The sequence below is a fragment of the Dipodomys merriami genome, unplaced genomic scaffold, assembly GCF_024711535.1.
Source record: "Dipodomys merriami isolate MVZ:Mamm:240054 unplaced genomic scaffold, mDipMer1.0.p SCAF_4, whole genome shotgun sequence".
NCBI classification, from domain to species: Eukaryota; Metazoa; Chordata; class Mammalia; order Rodentia; family Heteromyidae; genus Dipodomys; species Dipodomys merriami.
The window spans coordinates 71577611-71597663 of NW_027205603.1; the positions used below are offsets into that span (position 1 = coordinate 71577611).

Here is a 20053-nt window from a genome sequence, read left to right on the forward strand (position 1 = left end):
TCTTGGAAAGTAAATGATGACTCAAACACCCAGCAGCAGCTCAGGGTGTAAATGAGATTCTCTGGGTTTTCTTCCCAGTTGACTTACTGGCACAAGTGGGAGCCCCGTTTTTTTTTTTTTTTGCATTGGCTGGATTTAGGAGCTGTGCTGAAGTGTAGAGAATGGGCACACATGCCCATGCCCAATGTTGGTGCTCAGTGAGCCTTAATCAGAGCTCCCGTGCTCTTCATTCAAAACCCTGTGAGTTCTCTACTTTCAACTGCGGTGGTGATACAGCAGACATCTACAGGAGACTTTTAGAACAAGTCAACATTACTAATGATGTGGAGTCATAGTTAAGAGTGCAGCTTTGTAAAACTTTGTGATGTATCCATTTACCACATTGCATGAGAGACATGCATACTTGTATCCATTTGCCATTTGTAATCCAAACCTCTTCTATTGAAAAAGGAGGCTCCAAATTCAATGTATTATCTCCATTACAGGCTCTGGGGCAATATCACTTTTATGAATTAAAATAATTCTTCTTTTTTACCTTTCCATTTGCTGTTGGGCTAAATATTAGGTTAATAAACAACAAATTAATTTTAAGTTTTTTGCATGTTAACTCAAGTGCTACATCTGACTATGGTTTCGTTTTGAAAACAACAGACTACTGTTTTCAGATGGTGATCCCTCCTGTAATTGTTAGTATTTTACTAGAAGATTCAATTTCTCGGATAAGTTTTTAGTCTCGACTGACTTCTCTCACTCAGGGTTTTAAAGGTAAAATTTTGCAAGCTAATTAAAGCGAGGGTACATAACCATTGGAGTAAAAAGCAACTTTTAGAAGTTGTCTATTCCCAATTTCATTTCTCCAGAAGGATCATGTAGTTGGATGTGCGAACTGCGAAACTCCCCAGTAGTGTAGAGGATTTCTAACTATAATGGAAATATGCTCAGCAACCCTGTTTCAAAACAAAGCAATGCGAAAGCAATCCAAACAATAACAAAAAAGAAATTTAGTGATAGATGCTTTATAGACTGCGGGCTTCCATGTCGTGGTATGGAAAAAAAAATCTGGGCTGGGAAGGTGGCTCAGTGGTAGAGTGCTTGCCTTGAGTGCCTGAGGCCCTGCGTTTGATTCCTCAGCTGGAAGTGGCGCTGTGGCTCAAGTGGTAGAGCGCTCGCCTTGAGCTGAAGAGCTGAGGGACAGCGCCCAGGCCCAGAGTTCAGGCCCCATGACCAACCCCCACTCCCCCCAAAATCCATGGAGTTATATTAGCCTTCTATTCAGTTAAAACCTTAAAATTTTTCTAGCCTAAAAGTCTGGAAAGACGAATTATGTATGGAGCTGATAAAACATGACAATTCCAGTGTTTTATCCACAGACATTCTAATTTTGTAGGCTTGGGGAGGGGATCTGGAGTCTTTTTTGTTAGAAAACCCTTTTAGGTTTTCTATACATCTTCTATATTTTCTATATATCTTCTGAAGATATTCAGCGTTCTGAAGATAACATAGTGTTTCCCCTTGGATAAATACCATACCTGTGCTTTTGCACATGCTATCAAGACAAATCTTGACTACCTGTCAGTCACTCTGCACAAATAAAACATCGTCAAGTTAGATTTTCTTTTTAAATAAAGCAATTCAATTTTATGCTTTTGACACTATAGTCAGATTTTATTTTTATTTATTTTTTTTCAAATTTAGGAACTCCTAATTATAGTTTCTTAGTTTAAAATTTGCAGACAGTGGAAGAATTTCTCACAAGTGACTATACATAAAGAGGAAATGACTGGACAATCACCTGTCATTTAGACTATAGAAATGGAAAGAGAATCTAGTGTGTTAGAAATAGAGGCAAAATCCACAGTTTCTGCAGGAAGTGGAATGATCTAGAATTAATGCTAGATTATTTGAGACTGTTCAAACATACCTTCCCTTTTATCCCCCTTCTCTTTCTCTCTCTCCCCCTCCCTATTTCATTTTTCTTTCTTTCTTTCGTTTTTTTGTGTTGGTCCTGAGACTTGAACTCAGGGCCTGGATGCTGTCCATAAGTGTTTTCTCTTTGCTTGCTTACTTGATTTCCTTCTTTCTTTCCTTCCTTCCCTCCCTCCCTCCCTCCCTCCCTCCCTCCCCCTTCTCCTTCCTTCCTTCCTTCCTTCCTTCTTTCCTTCCTTCCTTCCTTCTTTTTCCTTCCTTCCTTCCTTCCTTCCTTCCTTCCTTCCCTCCCACCCTTCCTCCCTCCCTCCTTCCTTCCTTCCTTCCTTCCTTCTTTCCTCCCTCCCTCCCTCCCTCTTTCTTTCTTCCTTCCTTCCTCTCTTTCTTCCTCTCTTTCTTCCTTCCTTCCTCTCTTTCTTCCTCTCTTTCTTTCTTTCTTTCTTTCTTTCTTTCTTTCTTTCTTTCTTTCTTTCTTTCTTTCTTTCTTTCTTTCTTTCTTTCTCTTTCTTTCTTTCTTTCTTTCTTTCTTTCTTTCTTTCTTTCTTTGTTCCTTCGTTCGTTCGTTCGTTCCTTCCTTCCTTCCTCTCTTTCTTTGTTTCTTTCTTTCTTTCTTTCCTTCCTTCTTTTTCTCTTTCTTTTATTTTGTTTGCTTAAGGATAATGTTCTACCACTTGAGCCATTACTCCACCTCTGGCTTTTTGGCAGTTAACTGGAGATAAAAGTCTTCAGGGAAGAACACAGTGAAGAACACAGAGAAATAAGAATACATGTTCTTGGCTTGCTGTTTAACTCACTATAGATTCTTGCATGGGCTTTTCCATGTTCAGAATATTTATTATTATACCCATGGCTATACCTTAGCTCTTATTTTCCACTCTTGTCTTACAATGATCCAGGTGTTCTCTTTTTGCTATTCTGTTCTTCAGCTCACTGTGTGTGTGTGTGTGTGTGTGTGTGTGTGTGTGTGTGTGTGTGTGTGTGTGTTATGTGCTGAATTGTCTCTCCTCTCCCTCCAATTCATAGGTTAAAGTCCTAACTCTAGTACCTCTGAGTATAAGGGGACTTGACAGTTTTTTAAAAAGATGTTGAGTTAAATCCATTAGGTTAAATTGAGTCCACTAAAATGGACCCTAATCCAGTAGGATTGGTGTCCTGTGCATAAGAAGAAAACAGGACATGGACAAGTTGAAGGATAGTGATGTGAAGATATAGCACAGAGAAGATGGCTAGGAAGGAGCCAAGAAGACAAAGGAGGCCACAGAAGACAGCAACCCTAGCCTAGCATACTTTATTATTATGGCAATCTAGCAAATGAATGATGTTTAAAACATTAATTTTCATGTTTTTAAAATCAGAGTTGCCAATAATAGAGATCTTCATGCATCCTGCATTATGCTAAAAAATCCTACAACTCTCCAAATATTTTTATAAAATGTAAATTTTAAAGGTCTAGACCTGAGTGTTTCTATTATTTCTTTTCTTTTTTGGGGGGGGGGTCTGGTCGTGGGACCTGAACTCTGGGCTTGGGTGCTGTCCTTCAGCTCTTCAGCTCAAGGCTAGCGCTCTATCTCTTGAGCCACAGCGCCACTTCCGGCTTATGTGGTGTTGGGAAATCGAACCCAGGGCCTCAGGCATGCAAGGCAAGCGCTCAACCACTGAGCCACCTTCCCAGCCCTCTATTATTTATTTCTTATGTGATGTTTTTGATACATCTTTTATTGTCACCCTGCTATTGAGATTCCAGCTGTCTGGACTCATCTCTCTACTATTTTGCTTATTCTAATGGTAAATTCTGATACCTGGTTCAAGTGCTGTCTGAGTTCAGGGTGAGATACTCCATTCTAAACTCCCATGCATTCCTCATAGCATAGCATATGGCTTGTTTACCTGAGTACAAGGCCATTCTTTTAGATTCATGGTTTCTCATCATTGTGAAGGTCCTGGTATTTTGTAGGTATTTTAAAACATTCATGGAAAAAAAAATCACAGAACAAGTGCAACTCTTAGATTCTAATTTCTGTTATGGTTATTCTCAAGTTTCTTCAGCTACCAGTGTTTTTTGAGTATTTACTTTATACAAAGACATTGAACTTGTTGACCTTGTACTTCTGCTGGGATTTATGCATAGCATGAGTTTCATAGTGTTTTCTCTTTGTTGGATTGTGAGTTGGGTAATTACTTAAGCATATGAGCATCTAACTGATTGAACTATGTTACATAATACAGATTAGAACTGAATCATGAATCATATATTTATCATATATATCATGAGTCATATCATATGATATGTACTTCATATATCATATGTTCTCATGTAAATATAACTTTGATTATTTTATTGGTATCAAAATAATTTGGACTTGAACAAAATTTTCTTTGGATTGTTTTTGAAATAAGATAACATCATAGTTGAGTACATTCAAGACAGTCCTAAATCAGTTTGGAAAATTGGAAACATATACTTCCAGAAAGGCTGAGTTAATTTTTTAAAATTGGAGTTTACTTGAATTACAAATGGCATTTTGCATTGATTCCTGACATAAATGGTCTAGAGGAAATAATGGATACTTACTTAGTAATGGTCTTCATTTATTTTATAATGCATTTTTTCTTATTTGACTTATATTCATTTTGGAACAGAAGTATTTCAAGTGAAAATGAAGGCTGGCATGAGTGGGAATAGTCCTTCTGCTTTTGTTGGTGGAAAGGCATATGGGAGTTTCCCCAGGAAACAGGATGAAAGAGAATATTGGAAACAATAAAAAAAAGTCACATCAGCTCACTGTTTAGTTCACATGTCAGATGATACAAGGAAAAAAAAACAGCTCTGTTGGACATAAGGTCATAGAATCTATCTGTTTGAAATTCTGTTGATTTAGTACATAATTTCAGAAACTCTTGAGGTGGATCTGTGTCTAAATACACTCTCCACCCCCTTAGAAGGAGCAGACAAGGCCTGATGGATTCAAAGTGAGCATAGGGATGAGAATCATTGCAATTCATTATCCATTTTTGTCTTCAGCATCACCCTGTGTTATCAAGAAATAGAGCTGTAGGACTTCTAGTTCAATGATCTTATTGAGATGAGAGTAATGAGGCCAGGGGGTGTTAATATCCAGGACAAAGCAGATGTTCCTCAGATCACTGGGGTGTCATTTTATCATTTGAACAATGACCATTTGAACTGAGTGACTATTACATAAAAAGTGAGTAATTATGGTTTTTAAATGCAGTCCTGCATTTAAACAATATGAAATGTTAGGATACTGTGTGGTTTTGGAATACTTAGGTATACTTCTGTTTAAATGATAGGAATCAGATTATTTAGAAATAATAATTATGATGATGATGATAAAAATAAAAATAATAAATGATAGGACTGACTAATTAAAGAGCTACTGGGACTGGTGAAGATGGATTGTTCTGGTAATTCTAGATACTTAAGAGGTTGAGATCAGGGGGATTGTGGTTCAGTGCCAACCCCAAGCAAAAAGTTCACAGGATTCCCCCTTTGTCAACCTATAACTAGGCATAACACCATGCATTTATCACACCAGATATATGAGAGACTGAGATTAGGAGGACCTCAGTTCCAGAATCCCGAGCAATCTTTGTGAGATGGAGTCTCAGTAGAAGTTGTTAGATGTGGTGGTGCATGTCTGTCATCACAGCTACAGGGTCTAGCTAGCGGCCTAGACTAAGCTCAGGCTCTAGCTCAGGACCAAGCAGTGGAATACCTATTAGCAAACAGGAGTTGTTGACCTTACCTGTCTCAGTATCCTTGTCTTAAAATGGGAAAAAATACTTGCTTTAAAATGGGAGGAAAAGCTGGCTTGGGACAGTATGTCAGGTAGCACATAAATTGATTCAAGAATTTGTATTTTCTGGTATTCATGTCCTATGTGATGTCTCTCTTCTTAAAAATTTAAAAATTTGTATTTTTTCTTGTTATTATAAAGGTGATATACTGAGGGGTTATGGTTATAAAGGTCAGGTGAATGAATATATTTCTTTTTGGACAATGTCATCCCTTCTCTCAATGTCTCTCTTTTGATTATCAGATGGATTCAGTGACTTACTTTTAACCAATAGAATTCAGAAAGGTGATAGAATGTCAGTTTTGTGAGTAGGTTACAGAACAGTATAGCTTTTAGCTTGCTAGAAGATCATTAACTTTCTGGTTTTAGTGAACTAGTCATATGGCAGTGATTCATGGGACCAAGAGCTGAGGTCCTCAAGTCAATAACTGTCCAGGAAATGAATGTCACACATAACCACTGAGGGAGTTTAGCAATGGTTTCTTCCCCAGTGAAGCCTTCATTGCAGCAGAGGTTGTATCTCAGCCAGCCTGGAATCCTGACCCATGGAAAATGTGAGATAATAAATGCTCCATTTTAAGTCACTGAGTTTTGGAATAGTTTGCTATGCAGCAATAGATAACTAATACATACCGTCAAACAGAAAGTAGTGAGTTGGATGGTAAGGGTGAACTTTTTAATTTTTTAAATTTTTGTTTCTTTCTTATTGTCCTTATGTGGTTTGTACAAAGCTGAGTTAGAACTCCGTTTCATCTGACATCTAGTTTGTGAGTACCCCTTCCATCATTCTCCCCATCTCCCTAAACCTACCCATCCCTTCAATTCACCTAGTTCCATCTTCACATATGTGCTTTGAATATTCTGACTGCATCCACATATCCTTCCTCTATTTGCCTGTCCTTTCTCCCCTTGGCCTCACTCCACCCCTTAACAATGTTCCAATTTTCTGGTGTTCATTTTGTTGAAGTGTAGGTTATTGTTCAAAGGAATATCACCACTGGAATCCTTGCCTGCATATATCACTTTAGTTAATATGTTTGTGAATACATGCATATGATCCTGTATGTTTACATGTATTTATATATTTATAATTCAGATCTTATTTCCACATATGGAAGAAAATATGCATCTTTACTTCACTTAACATAACTTTTTCCAGGTACATTCACTTCCCAGCAAATAGCAATAACATTCTTCCTAATGGATGAACAAAATTCCATTAAAATATAGTATATTTTCTTGATCTGTTTGTCCACTGATGGACTTCTGGGCTGTATCCATAACTTGAATAGTACAGCAATGAATTTAGATATGCAAGTATATATGCACATTTTACAAAAAAATTGTGGATGAAGAAAGTATTGAGGGACCTTTCTAGGAGCCCTTAAAAAACTATAATCAACAGATAGAATGATATAAACTCAGGCTTGTAAGTTACTCCTGTAATGTTAAAAACAACAACAACAACAAAGAAATCATAATGGCTAGGAGAATGGTTATTTTGGATTTTAGAGAGCAAGGTCATGTAGCATAAAGATTTGATTTTTAAAAAAATGTGCTGCAAAGTGAAATTATTTAGCTATTTACATTGTTGTGTGGAGAACTGAATGTTTTTGGTGGGGGCAGAAATACGAGCAGGAGATTTGTTTGGTGCAATAGTAAGGCAAGGGAAGTGAAGGTAGCCTGGACGAAGGAACAGCAGGGATGGCGGACAGTCCCTGAAGGCAGCTGCAACCAATGCATAAATGAGTGGATGTGAGAGGAATAGAGAGGAGTTACAAGGCTTCTGGGCAAAGGAAGCTGGCAAAACAATGTCAACTTTCTGAAATGGAGAAGCCAACGAAAGACAATTGAAAAGCAAATAGGCATGGAGTGTCTTTAGTGAGGTAGGGGTTGAAGAGATGAATTAGTCATTAGTGTAAGTGTGAATCTAGATAGAGTGAGGACAGACAGAAGAGACCTGAAGCTGGAGCCCAGGTTTCTCCAGCACTTAGATGCAGGAAAGTCAAGGAGGGTTTCATAGAGAACCCTTGAATGTGTAACCTCTGATCTTAGGAAAACCGGAAGTGTGGCTCTTCAGAGGTCATGTTCAAACAGCTATTTCAGTTTGATTTTCAGATCAATACTTCTTAAATTTGAGTATGTATTATAATCATCCAGAGGGCTTGTTAAAGCAGAGAATTGTTTTTAGTTAAAAACCTTTCATTTTATTGTTTACATTTAATTTTATTTTACTGTAAAGGTGATGTACAGAGGGGTTATCTTTACACAAGTAAGGCAATGAGTACATTCCTTGTTGAACATTGTTACGCTCTCCCACATTTTTCTTCCACTTTCTCTCCCTTCCCTGTCTGCTCTCCCCTCCAATTTGTAAACTTCATTTCTAACATAGTGTCTGGTGAGTATCACTGTTACATTGGCTCATGCTTTGTCCTTTGTCTCACCATTTTGTTGTTCCCCTTCCCCTCCCCCAATCAGATAACCATATATACAAGATACAGGGAACCAAAATAAAAACAGTGACAACTGAGGATAAACCAATGGAAAAAAAATGAGAAAAAAGAGGAATAACCACACAGTACAGTAAAAACAACAACAAAAACTCTCTTGTTTCTATATCTCGGAGTTCATTTTGATTAGTATCATTTTATATGGTTATATGTACATAACTATTGAGCTATTGTGATCCTCTGCTAGGACTATGCTAGACATATACTAATTATTATAAATGAGGGAAATTTTGGAGCTTATGTTTCTTTGGGGAAATCAGAGACTTTTGACAATTCCAAACACCATGGTTTCCTTTTAAAAGAGATACAAAATGTAGTATAAACATATATTGTGTTATTCCATTTATATGAAATATCCAGAATAGGTAAATATGTATGTAGCTTAGTCGTGGCCAAAGGGAGGGAGACGTGGACCAGGAGTGAATGCTTAATGGAAAGTGTGTCTCTTTGGGACTGATGAAGATATTTGGGAATGAAGTTATGATAGCTGTACATTGATCTAAATACCATCCAAATGATGACCTTTATCTGATGTGATTTCATCTCAATTAAAACTATCATGTTATGACAACTCAAAGTTTAAATACACTATTTAAAAACTGCATGTGCATTAAGATGACAAATTAGGGCATTTCTAATTATCATGTATGTCTAGAGAGAAATACCAAGACATTTGGTGTTTCTAATATAAAGGTTGCTCATCATTAACCTGACTAAACACTACAGTAGAGCTTTTTTCTTTGAAGAATAAAACACACAAAATTCTAGAAGCTCAGATAATTTAAGTGATGATAAGCATTCTTTTTTTCCTGATGACATTTACTGACTGACGGGCCTGTATTGTTATCTTGGGGGTTAATGTCTTAAAATGGCATTTCAGTGTTGAATGTGCTGCTTTGCATGTGACTCATAACTAAAAAAAATCAACACAATATTGGAAATGTATAAATGGATTAGTGTCAGATTAGCTCAACACATACGCTATTATTTCTAAGAGGAAAACCTTCTTTTTCTTCAATATTATTATAAAATTACAGTACATTCTAAAATTATGGCAAAACATACCCAAATATGACATAGTTATTTTGTATATTTTCTTCTTTGTAGTTTTAAAAACTAGAATTAGGAAAAAGTAATCTTATTCCTGATGGTCTGAGGCAGAGAATTGAGTTTGTTACACTTAACCTAGCAGAGTACATGTGTGTTCTCCATGAAGTTTTCTCATTTCAACCCAACTTCAATTTCATACCCTCATTCATCACTGCAACTTCTTAATCAGTTCACTGAGAGGTACACATATTTACATTCTGGAAGGATTCATAGCATTGCCTGGTTCACTTGTGGTTTTTTTTAATGTCCTTATTAGCTCTTTTTTATTGTGAAAATACTGTACAGAGGGGCTACAATTATATGAGTACATTTCTTTTTTATTTTATTTATTTTTTATTGTTATTATAAATATGATGTCCAGAGGAGTTACAGTTATATGTCAGGTAAAGAGTACATTTATTATTATTATTTTTTGTTGGTGTGGGGCTTGAACTCAGGGCCTGGGTGCTGTCCCTGAGTTCATTTGCTCAAGGCTAGCACTCTACCACTTTGAGTAATAGCTCCACTTCTGGTTTTTGAGTGGTTAATTGGAAATAAGAGTCTCATGGATTACAAGTATGTACCACCATGTTTGGCTATCTTCACTTCTTAATAAGTAATAAGTACCTTCTTAAGGATTTTTCCCCTTGGGAGTATTTTCTTTTTTTTTAAATGATAATGATTTTTTAATTGTGAAAATAGTGTACAGAGGAGTTACAATTACATGGGCAAGATAATGAGTACATTTCTTATCAAGCATTGTTGCCTCCTCCTTTATTTCCCCTTCCTACCTTTTCCCATTTCCCCCCCTCTGCCCCTCCCTGTATCCCCCCCCCCGTCTCGCCCCCCACTGCCAAAGTTGTAAAGTTCATTTTTCAACATAATGACTTGTACATCTCGTTGTTGCAATGGGTCCACTTGTATCCCTATTTAAACGATTTGTTTTCCCTTCCCCTCCACAAATTATACCAACATCAAATACAGTGAAAGCAGGGGTTATATCATGGGGGAGGGACATACAAAGCAACAAAGAAATCATATAAATATGTTAGAAACAATCACATAAAAGAAAAAAATTTGAATACTTATCTTGGGGATCATTTTGCCTAACTTCAACTTATCTGACCTTTTCTGCTTATCTCAGACATATACTAGTTATTGAAAATAAGGGAAACCATGGGGCTTATGTTTCTTTGGGCTTGGCTTACTTCACTTAATATCATTTTTTCCAAGTCTTTCCATTTCCTAACCAATGGGGCAATGTCATTCTTTCTGATGGAGGCATAGAATTCCATTGTGTATATATACCACATTTTCTTTATCTATTTATCTAGTGAGTGGTATCTAGGTTGGTTCCATGTCTTAGCTATGGTAAATAATGCTGCAATTACCATAGTTGTGCTGGTAGCTTTAGTATGGTCTTGTTTGTGATCATTTGGGTAAATGCCCAAAAGTGGGATTGCTGGGTCATAGGGAAGCTCTATGTGAAATCTTTTGAGGAACCTCCATTTCTTATCAAGCATTGTTACTTGTGTTTTTTACTTAGATGAACTATGTCATAGAGATCTCATTCATTTGGGTCTAGGTATTTTTCCAGTACTTTCTTGATAGCACTATTTTTTTCTGTTCTTCAGTTCCTCTTTAAGTTTTGTTTGATTTCATTTAGCATATGTTTTCACACCCAGTATCTCCACACATTGGTTCTTTATGTCTCTGCCTTTGATGAAAGTTTCTAATATTCTCCTTTGTTTCTTTGAGGATTTTTTAAGTTGTATTTTAAACTTGATATTTAGCATTTAAAAAACTTTAATCTAGTCCACTAGTTCAGCTTCCTCTGCTTTGCAGTGGGTTAGTTTTCATAGCTGTGACAGGAGAATTAGATCCTTTCCATACTCTTTCCCAGTATTCTGATAGAATGAAGGCAGCTTCTAGAAGTGCTCTAAGTTCCGGGAGAATCTGGTTCTTTGTGTCTGATTCATTTTCTGTGTGGGTGGTGTGCTGCTCTAACCTTGTCACTGGCGGAAAAGTTCAGATTTCATGCTCATTATAAGAGAAAAGAAGCCTGTCCTTGCAGTTGTCTTTGACTGAGGTATTTACCTCAGACAACGACAATACACACTCCTCCATCAACACCTTGGTTCTTGCTGGTGTTGCTTCTCCTTGGGATTTCAATCACGATTTCTTTTGTTCATCCAGACTATTTAAAACAGTGGCAGCTTTTATTTTAAAGGCATGTACTGTGTTCCAGATGCACTCTATCCTGGTTTGGTTTAGATCTTTATATTATCCAAGGCAACTAAAGTGATCGCATGAACCAACAGAATCCTTTCTTTTTCTTTTGTAACTTATTTGGCCAAGATGAATGTTGAATTGATGTGACTTTTAGGTTTTGTATAAACTCATAGCAATTTGGTAAGCAGCATGTGAAAATAGGTTAATGAATCATTGTGGGAGGTAACCTGAGAATGTTTTACTTAAGAAAAAAAGAATGTTAGCTGAAGGAGAGTGGGGTGCTAGGCTTTCCCCCAGGCTGTATACAGCCTCAGACTAGGAGCCTGTCAGAGGTGGCCCTAACTTCTGGCTTGAATCAGACAAAACTCTTCATCAGGTCCCACAATTGTTTAAGGGTTAGTGCCTATAATCAATCAGTATGAAGTATAAAATAATCATTTCAAAAGACTTCAGAGTCATTTTAATCAGTCTCCTACAGTAAGCAAAATTTAACCATCATGTACCAATAGTCTATTAATTTTGATTGGACTCCTTCTATGTCTAGAAGACCGCCATCTCATCAGAGAGCCCATTCATTCTTGGGGAACTGAAGTGAAAGTTCTGGATTGGTTTGGTAGTTCAGGCCTATAATCCCAGGACTCTGGATGCAAGGGGATCACAATGTTGTAGCCAGCCTGGAATGGAATCCTGTCTCAGAATGAGCAAATAAACCCCAAGTATTCTGATTTTTTTTCTTGAATTCATATCTTGACTTACTGGCTTAAAAAAAACTGGCCAGAATAAAGTTATATTTCTCTTTTGTATAGACCTTCAACTATTTGAAGATACCTACTTCATTGTTTGGTATTCAGATTTCTCTCATATTTAAGGTAAATACATTTATTATCTAGGGTTTTATTTTGTTTTGGCTTATTCCTCCAACCCACCTCCAATCTGTCTACCCATAATCACTTCAAACACTCTCCTGAGTACTTTTCTCTTTATCCGTGATTTTAGAATAAAAGTCCCCGATCAGAACAGAGAGGTTTACAGACACAGTACCACCTGCTTTATGTTCCTGCAATCTTGACTTGAGAGGTGTGGCCTTAAAAGTATCTTGAAGACCCTCTCTAGAGTGCATTGGTATGCAGGCTTCTCCTTGATATGTCTAGATGTGCATGGTACCTTCATTATGAGAGTTCGTATTTTAAATGATTATTTTTGAGGACTCTGTAATAAAGCTATATGCTTTCCAAAATGATGAAAAGATGACCATTTATACTGTGAATCCAATGTCTAGTTAATTATAGCTTGAACTTTTGGGTTAAAAATTGAGAGAAAAATAAAATGGAATGACTGTGATCCTAGCTTCTCAGGAGGCTAAGATCTGTGGCTCAGACAGGAAAGTCTACGCGACTCTTTATTATTTTATTTTTGTTTTATTATTACTAATAAATGCAGTGAAAACAGGTTATACCACGGTGGAGGGACATACAAAGCAACAAAAAATCATCTTATAAATATGTTAGAAACAATAGCAAGAAAGAAAAACCACTTGAGTCCTTATTTTGGGGTTCATTTTGCCTAACATCAACTTATCTGACCATTTCTGCTTGTCTCAGAAATATACTAGTTATTGCAAATGGGAGTGTAAACCACTTTGGAAAGTAGTATGGAGGTTCCTCAAAAGACTCCTCCTAGAGCTCTCCTATGACTCAGCAATCCCCCTTTTGGGCATTTACCCAAATGATCACAAACAAGACCACACTAAAGCTACCAGCACAACTATGTTTATTGCAGCATTATTTACCATAGCTAAGATATGGAACCAACCCAGATGCCCCTCAGTAGATGAATGGATCAAGAAAATGTGGTATAAATACACAATGGAATTCTATGCGACTTATCTCCAATTAACTACCAGAAGTGACACTGAGGATCAAAGTGGTCGAGTGCTAGCCTTGAATGAAAAAACTCAGAGACAGCACCCAGGCCCTGAGTTCAAGTCCCATGACTGACAAAAAATAAAAAATTAAAACAATAACATAAAATAGAAAAAATAATATTTCAATATATTATAGTTAAAGAATAGCCAGTCATGTGTTTATAAAATTTGTAAAGAATATAATCATTTTAAGATATGTTACACATCATATATTTCCAACGACAGAAGTGACGAATTACTTGTGTACTTTAAAAGGTTGAGAGGCTACTTTACACTAATCCCTTTTATTTTTATTTCTTATTTTCTAGTTCCTACAGTATAAAGACAGTCTTTAAATCTTTGAACATTTTTATTAGATTCAATAAAATTTTCTTTTAAATAGAAAACAAAGCTGAGTTTTATTCAAGTTAGCTAGAAGGGTCAAGGTAGTTAGAATGCCTTACAAATATAAGCAAAGTAGTTTGTCTTCCTACACTAAAATTTGCTATTTGCTTTATATATATATATATATATATATATATATATATATATATATATATTGTGTGTGTGGTGTGTGTGTGTGTGTGTGTGTGTGTGTGTGTGTGTGTGTGTGTGTGTGTGTGTGTGTGTGTGTCTGTTCTTTTAAAATAACATTCCTGGAGCAGAATATAGTGGAATACAGCATTGTTTTATAGATAGATAGAAAGATGACAGAGAGATAGTCACATATTGTTTTGGATTTTGTACTAATTACTCTTTTCCTTTCTTTTTCTCCTAGCTTTGTTATGTAGTGTCCGTCCACAGGAAATAGCTTTCCCAGTTTTGCCCATTTTAAGCCTTAGCATACACAGACCATATTTCATATGTTTGCATGTCTTGCTGCTTTTACTCAACATTAGTGTTGTATGGTACATCTTCATGGATGTGTGTAGAATGCTTTACTTGTTTGTAATACTGTGTGGATATTTCATAATTTATTCAACTCATTGTGGATATGAAATTGGTTGAAGTTATGCTTTTTGTTTTGATCAATTTCAGACAATGCTGATATTTTCCATATGCTGAGTGGCACACAAATTTACAGCTTGTAATTTCCAAAGTAGAAGTGCTACATTGTAAGGTGAGCGTTTAACAGAAGTAAGTGAAGCCCAACTATTTTAATAATAATTGTATCAAAAATATAAACATTCTTATTATTCTATATAATGGAAAACACTTGGTTTTGTTAGCTATTTGAACAGATTTTCCAGTTGAAAGACATATTTTGTACTTCATTTTGATTTTTATTGAAAGTCTCTCTCATTACTGCAACTGAACACTTATACATATTTATTGACCATTTGATTGTCCTTTTTAATGATTTGCCTGATTAATCTTTTTTTAAAATCACAGACATAAATTATTCTTGATGTACTCCTTACCCTACTCATGTAATTGTAACCCCTCTGTACAGTATTTTTACAATAAAAATATATATGGTAAAGGAAACAAAAATTATTCTTAATATTGGTAAATTATTAAGAATATTGCTAATATTCTTTGCTAATAGAATTTTTACTGCATTCAATGTTTTTGAACTTAAGTTACTGATTTTAATGCAGTTGAAAATATCAATCCTTTCTGTTTGAGCCAGTGCATTTAGACTATTGAGTACTGTTAGGAATTTTTTCTTTTTTTCTTACTTTTACAATGAGAAGTACAAAATGTCATGTCAAAACCAGCTTTACAATTTCGGTGTGGGGGGGGAGGGGGGTATAATTGGGTGGGGGGAGGGAGGTAAAATTGGGTGGGGGGAGGGGGGAGGCGGGGAAGGGAAGTGAAGGGTAAACAAAGGAGGAGGCTGCAATGCTTGGTAAGAAATGTATGCATTATCCTGCCCATGTAATTGTAGCCCCTCTGTACAGTATGTTCTCAAATAAAATAAAATACAATTTAAAAAAAAAATTTAATTTTTATTTATTTTTATTGTGAAAATACTGTACAGAGGGGTTACAATTACATGGGCAAGATAATGAGTACATTTCTTATCAAGCATTGTAGCCTCCTCCTTTGTTTCCCCTTCCCATCCCTTCCCATCCTCCCCCCCCACACCCCCACCCAGGAATTTTTCCTTTACTACTAAGTATTGAAAATTTTCTTTTCTATAATAGTTTTAAATTTTTATATTTTTGCCTTTAACTACAACATGTTTTTGAATGATATGAAAGATATCAATTAATGTCATATGTGGACAAAAAGTATTAATATTGGTTTTGTCCCTATCATAGGATATTTAATATTTGTAAGAGGAGAATCTTCTATATGGTGTTTTGACATATTTCTGAGGTTGATAAATAATTTCTAAATTATGTTATTGAGTTAGAAACAATTAAAAACATTTGATTCTTTTTTTAAAATTTTTTTATTTTATTTATTTATTTATTTATTTATTTATTTATATTTTATTTTATTGAGAACATACTGTACAGAGGGGTTACAATTACATGGGCAGGATAATGCATACATTTCTTACCAAGCATTGCAGCCTCCTCCTTTGTTTACCCTTCACCTCCCTTCCCAGCCTCCCCCCTCCCCCCACCCAATTATACCCCCCTCCCCCCCCCCACACCGACATTGTAAAGTTGGTTTTGACATGACATTTTGTACTTCTCATTGTTGCAACAGGTCCACCTGAATCCTTAAACGACTTGTTTGTCCCCATCTCCTCCACATGTTATACTGACATCAAATATAGTGAAAGCGGGGGTTACACTGTGGGGGAGGGACATACAAAGCAACAAAGAAATAATCTTATAAATGCGTTAGAAACACATGCATGAAAGAAACGAAAACATTAAAATACATATTTAAGGGTTCATTTTCCTAACATCACATTATCTGACCTTTTCCGCTTGACTCATACCTATACTAGATATTGCAAATAAGGGAAACCATGGGACCTATGCTTCTTTGGGCCTGGCTTACTTCACTTAATATAATTTTTTCCAAACCTTTCCATAACATTTGATTCTTTAATATTTTGTTTTACTTCACAGCTTTGAATAATCTTTGGAGTGCCAGTAAATGATATTTCCAAATTGTGCAGAACGCCTTCTTCCCTGAATACTCCAGACCTTTAAGACATCACCCAGGTATCCCAGGTATATGCAAAAACATTTTACAATCATACTGCATATCACAACACCTGACAATAGCATACTACTACTAGAAATGAAACCACATAATTTGAATCTTTCAATTCAGGAAAAAAAAAGCATGAGAAAGCAATTTTAATTCCCAAAATGATCACTTACAAAAACTTACTTGGGTCTCTTATAATTTGATGTAATGCCTAATTTTGCATAAACCAATGTCACAAATATTATCTGCTGGGTTTTCTCCATAGAATTTTAGAGTTTGAGCTCTTCTATTGAGGCTATGATTCATTTTGAATTCATTGAATTGTGCATGGTTTAAGAAAAGGATTCCAGCTTCATTCTTCAGGATGCGGATATCCAGTTACTCTGAGTAACTATCCAGTTACTCATTAGTTAAAATATCTGCTCTTTCTCCACTGAATTATTTCACCATTTTTATTTTAGTTATTCAGTAGTTTCTCTTCTTTATCTACCCTTTCCCTCACTCTTCTTGATTTCATAGGATATACATTGCATTTTCTTCAATGTAAAATCCGAAACTTTGAAACTACTACAGGAAGTATAGGAGAAATATTAGTATTTCAATTTCCTTTAATTTGTATTGCTTATGTTTAACAGTTTCTAGAGTGTAATTTGGACTTTAATAGTATTTTATTATTTTGGCGCATTTGGTCTTACTTTTCTTTTTGGATTATTTATTGTCGGTAGATAGGCATACAATGGATTTATATTGTAAATTCCATTGGATATTATTGTATTGTATTTTAATTATTTCTAGCTACACTGCCCTGACTAGGACTTCCAGTAAAATGTTGAATAGGACTGGCAAAAGCAAGAATCTTTGCCTTGTTTTTGCTCTTAGAGGAGACTCATCCAGTCCTTTATTATTAATTATGATGATACAGCTTATGTAGATGTCCTTTATTAGGGTAGCTGACTTGCGGAATATTTTCATCATAGAAGAATATATATATATATATATATATATACATATATATATATTGCCAGTTGTCTTTTCTGTTAAGAAGATAAAGTATCTCTACTTTTTAATATATTGATATAGTGTATTAGTAGAGTTCTAGGTGAAAGAACATGAACATGAATGACTTTTTAAATGAAAAGAAAACCAACAAACAAATTAGGCTTGTAATGAAGCCAGCTGAATTTTACCAGGGGTTTGAGCATCAGATTTTTGTAATTTAAAATCTATTCTATGATTTGATATGATTTATTATTATTTCAAGTTTTCCCTCCTTCCTTCCCTCCCTCCTTCCTTTCTTTCCTCCTTCCTTCCTTCTTTATTTCCTTCCTTCCTCTTTCTTTCCTTTTTGCTTCTTCTTCCCACCTGTCTTTTCCAATTCTTATCCCCTCTCCTTCTTTATTTCTTTCTTCTTTCCATGATTTCTTTTCTTTTTTAACATTCTATTGTGAAAATACCATGTAGAGGGGTTACAATTACATGTGCAGGATAGTGAGTACATTTCTTTCTCTCTCTCTTTTTTTTATTGAGCAAGGTAATGAGTACATTTCAACGCTTGAGGCAACAATGCTTGATAGGAAATGTACCCAATTTTTTATTTATTTATTTTTTGTTGTGAAAATACTGTACAGAGGGGTTACAATTACATGGGCAAGATAGTGAGTACATTTCTTATCAAGCATTGTAGCCTCCTCCTTTGTTTACCCTTCCCATCCCTTCCCATCCTCCCTCCCCTCCCAAAGTACTTGGAACTCTTAGTGACTGAGACTCAAAAGGACAGAAAAGATGTACATAACTATTTTCTTTAACATTCTCCAGACATACACCATTGTTTGCTGTACAAATTATTACAAATGGAATATACCAGTACATCTCAAGCTAGTGTTTCTAGCTAAATAAATGGGTGTAAATAATTTTATGGTGGAAAAGAACTCTGCTATCTATTATGTTTTCCTTCAATGTGTATAATTATAAAATAAGTAATTCTAATTTTTTTTGTTTCCATGATCAAATGACCTAAATTAGACAGACTATAGGTAGGGCTTTCACTTCCTTATTTTCATTGTAAGAAGCTATGTTGGCATACATTTACTCTAGTGAGAACTGGTATTGTTTTATATATCATTAAGGGATTTAATGTTTCTTTGGGCCTGGCTTACTTCACTTAATATAATTTTTCCCAAGTCTTTCCATTTCTTAACAAATGGGGCAATGTCATTCTTTCTGATGGAGGCATATCATGATTTCTTTTCTTCTTCTTCTTTTTTGGTTAGAAATTGGGTTCAGGAATATAACAAACCAAAGAAAGGTTGGACACATGGGATTGCATGAAATTTTAGAGCTTCTGCATGGCAAAGGACATAGCTAGCAAGATCAATAGAAAGCCCATGGATTGGGAGAAGATCTTCACTAGCCATACAATGGACAAGGGTTTCATATCTAAAATATACCTGGAACTCAAAAAATTAAATCCCCCAACAACAAATCTTCAAAGAAACAACTGCCCAATAAATAAGTGGGCTAAAGACTTAAAGAAAAACTTCTCTGAAGGGGAAAGAAGGATGGCCAATAGACACCTGCAGAAATGCTCAACCTCCATAGCCATAAAAGAAATGCAAATCAAAATTACATTGAGATACCATCTCACCCCAGTTAGAATGGCTATAATCAAGAACGCTAATAACAACAGATGCTGGAGGGGATGTGGACAGAAGGGAACCTTACTTCATTGTTGGTGGGAGTGTACACTTGTTCAACCACTTTGGAAAGTAGTATGGAGGTTCCTCAAAAGACTCCACATAGAGCTCCCCTATGACCCAGCAATCCCCTTTTGGGCATTTACCCAAATGATCACAAACACGACCATACTAAAGCTACCAACACAACTATGTTTATTGCAGCATTATTTACCATAGCTAAGATATGGAACCAATGATGCCCCTCAGTAGATGAATGGATCAAGGAAATGTGGTATATATACACAATGTAATTCTATGCCTCCATCAGAAAGAATGACATAGCTCCATTTGTTAGGAAATGGAAAGACTTGGAAAAAATTATATTAAGTGAAATAAGCCAGGCCCAAAGAAACAGAGGTCCCATGGTTTCCCTTATTTGCAATTACTAGTATATGTCGGAGACAAGCAGATATGGTCAGATAAGTTGATGTTAAGTGAAATGAACCCCAAGTTAAGGACTCAAATGATTTTTCTTTCTTGCTATTGTGTCTAACATATTTATAAGATATCTCTTTGTTGCTTGTATGTCCCTCCCCCATGGTATAACCTCTGTTTTCACTGTATTTGATGTTGGTATAATTTGTGGAGGGGAAGGGAAAAAACAAATTGTTTAAATAGGGATACAGGTGGACCCATTGCACCAATGAGATGTACAAGATGTTATGTCAAAAATGACCTTTACAACTTTGTGTGGGGGTCAGGGGAGTGGGAGGGGAGTTT

The 20053-nt window shown here is 35.8% G+C and overlaps 1 pseudogene; it reads left to right on the plus strand.

The window, feature by feature from the left end:
- The window catches only part of LOC138805949 (nonsense-mediated mRNA decay factor SMG5 pseudogene), a 103578-nt pseudogene that overhangs the window by 79078 nt on the left and 4447 nt on the right, over positions 1–20053 (plus strand).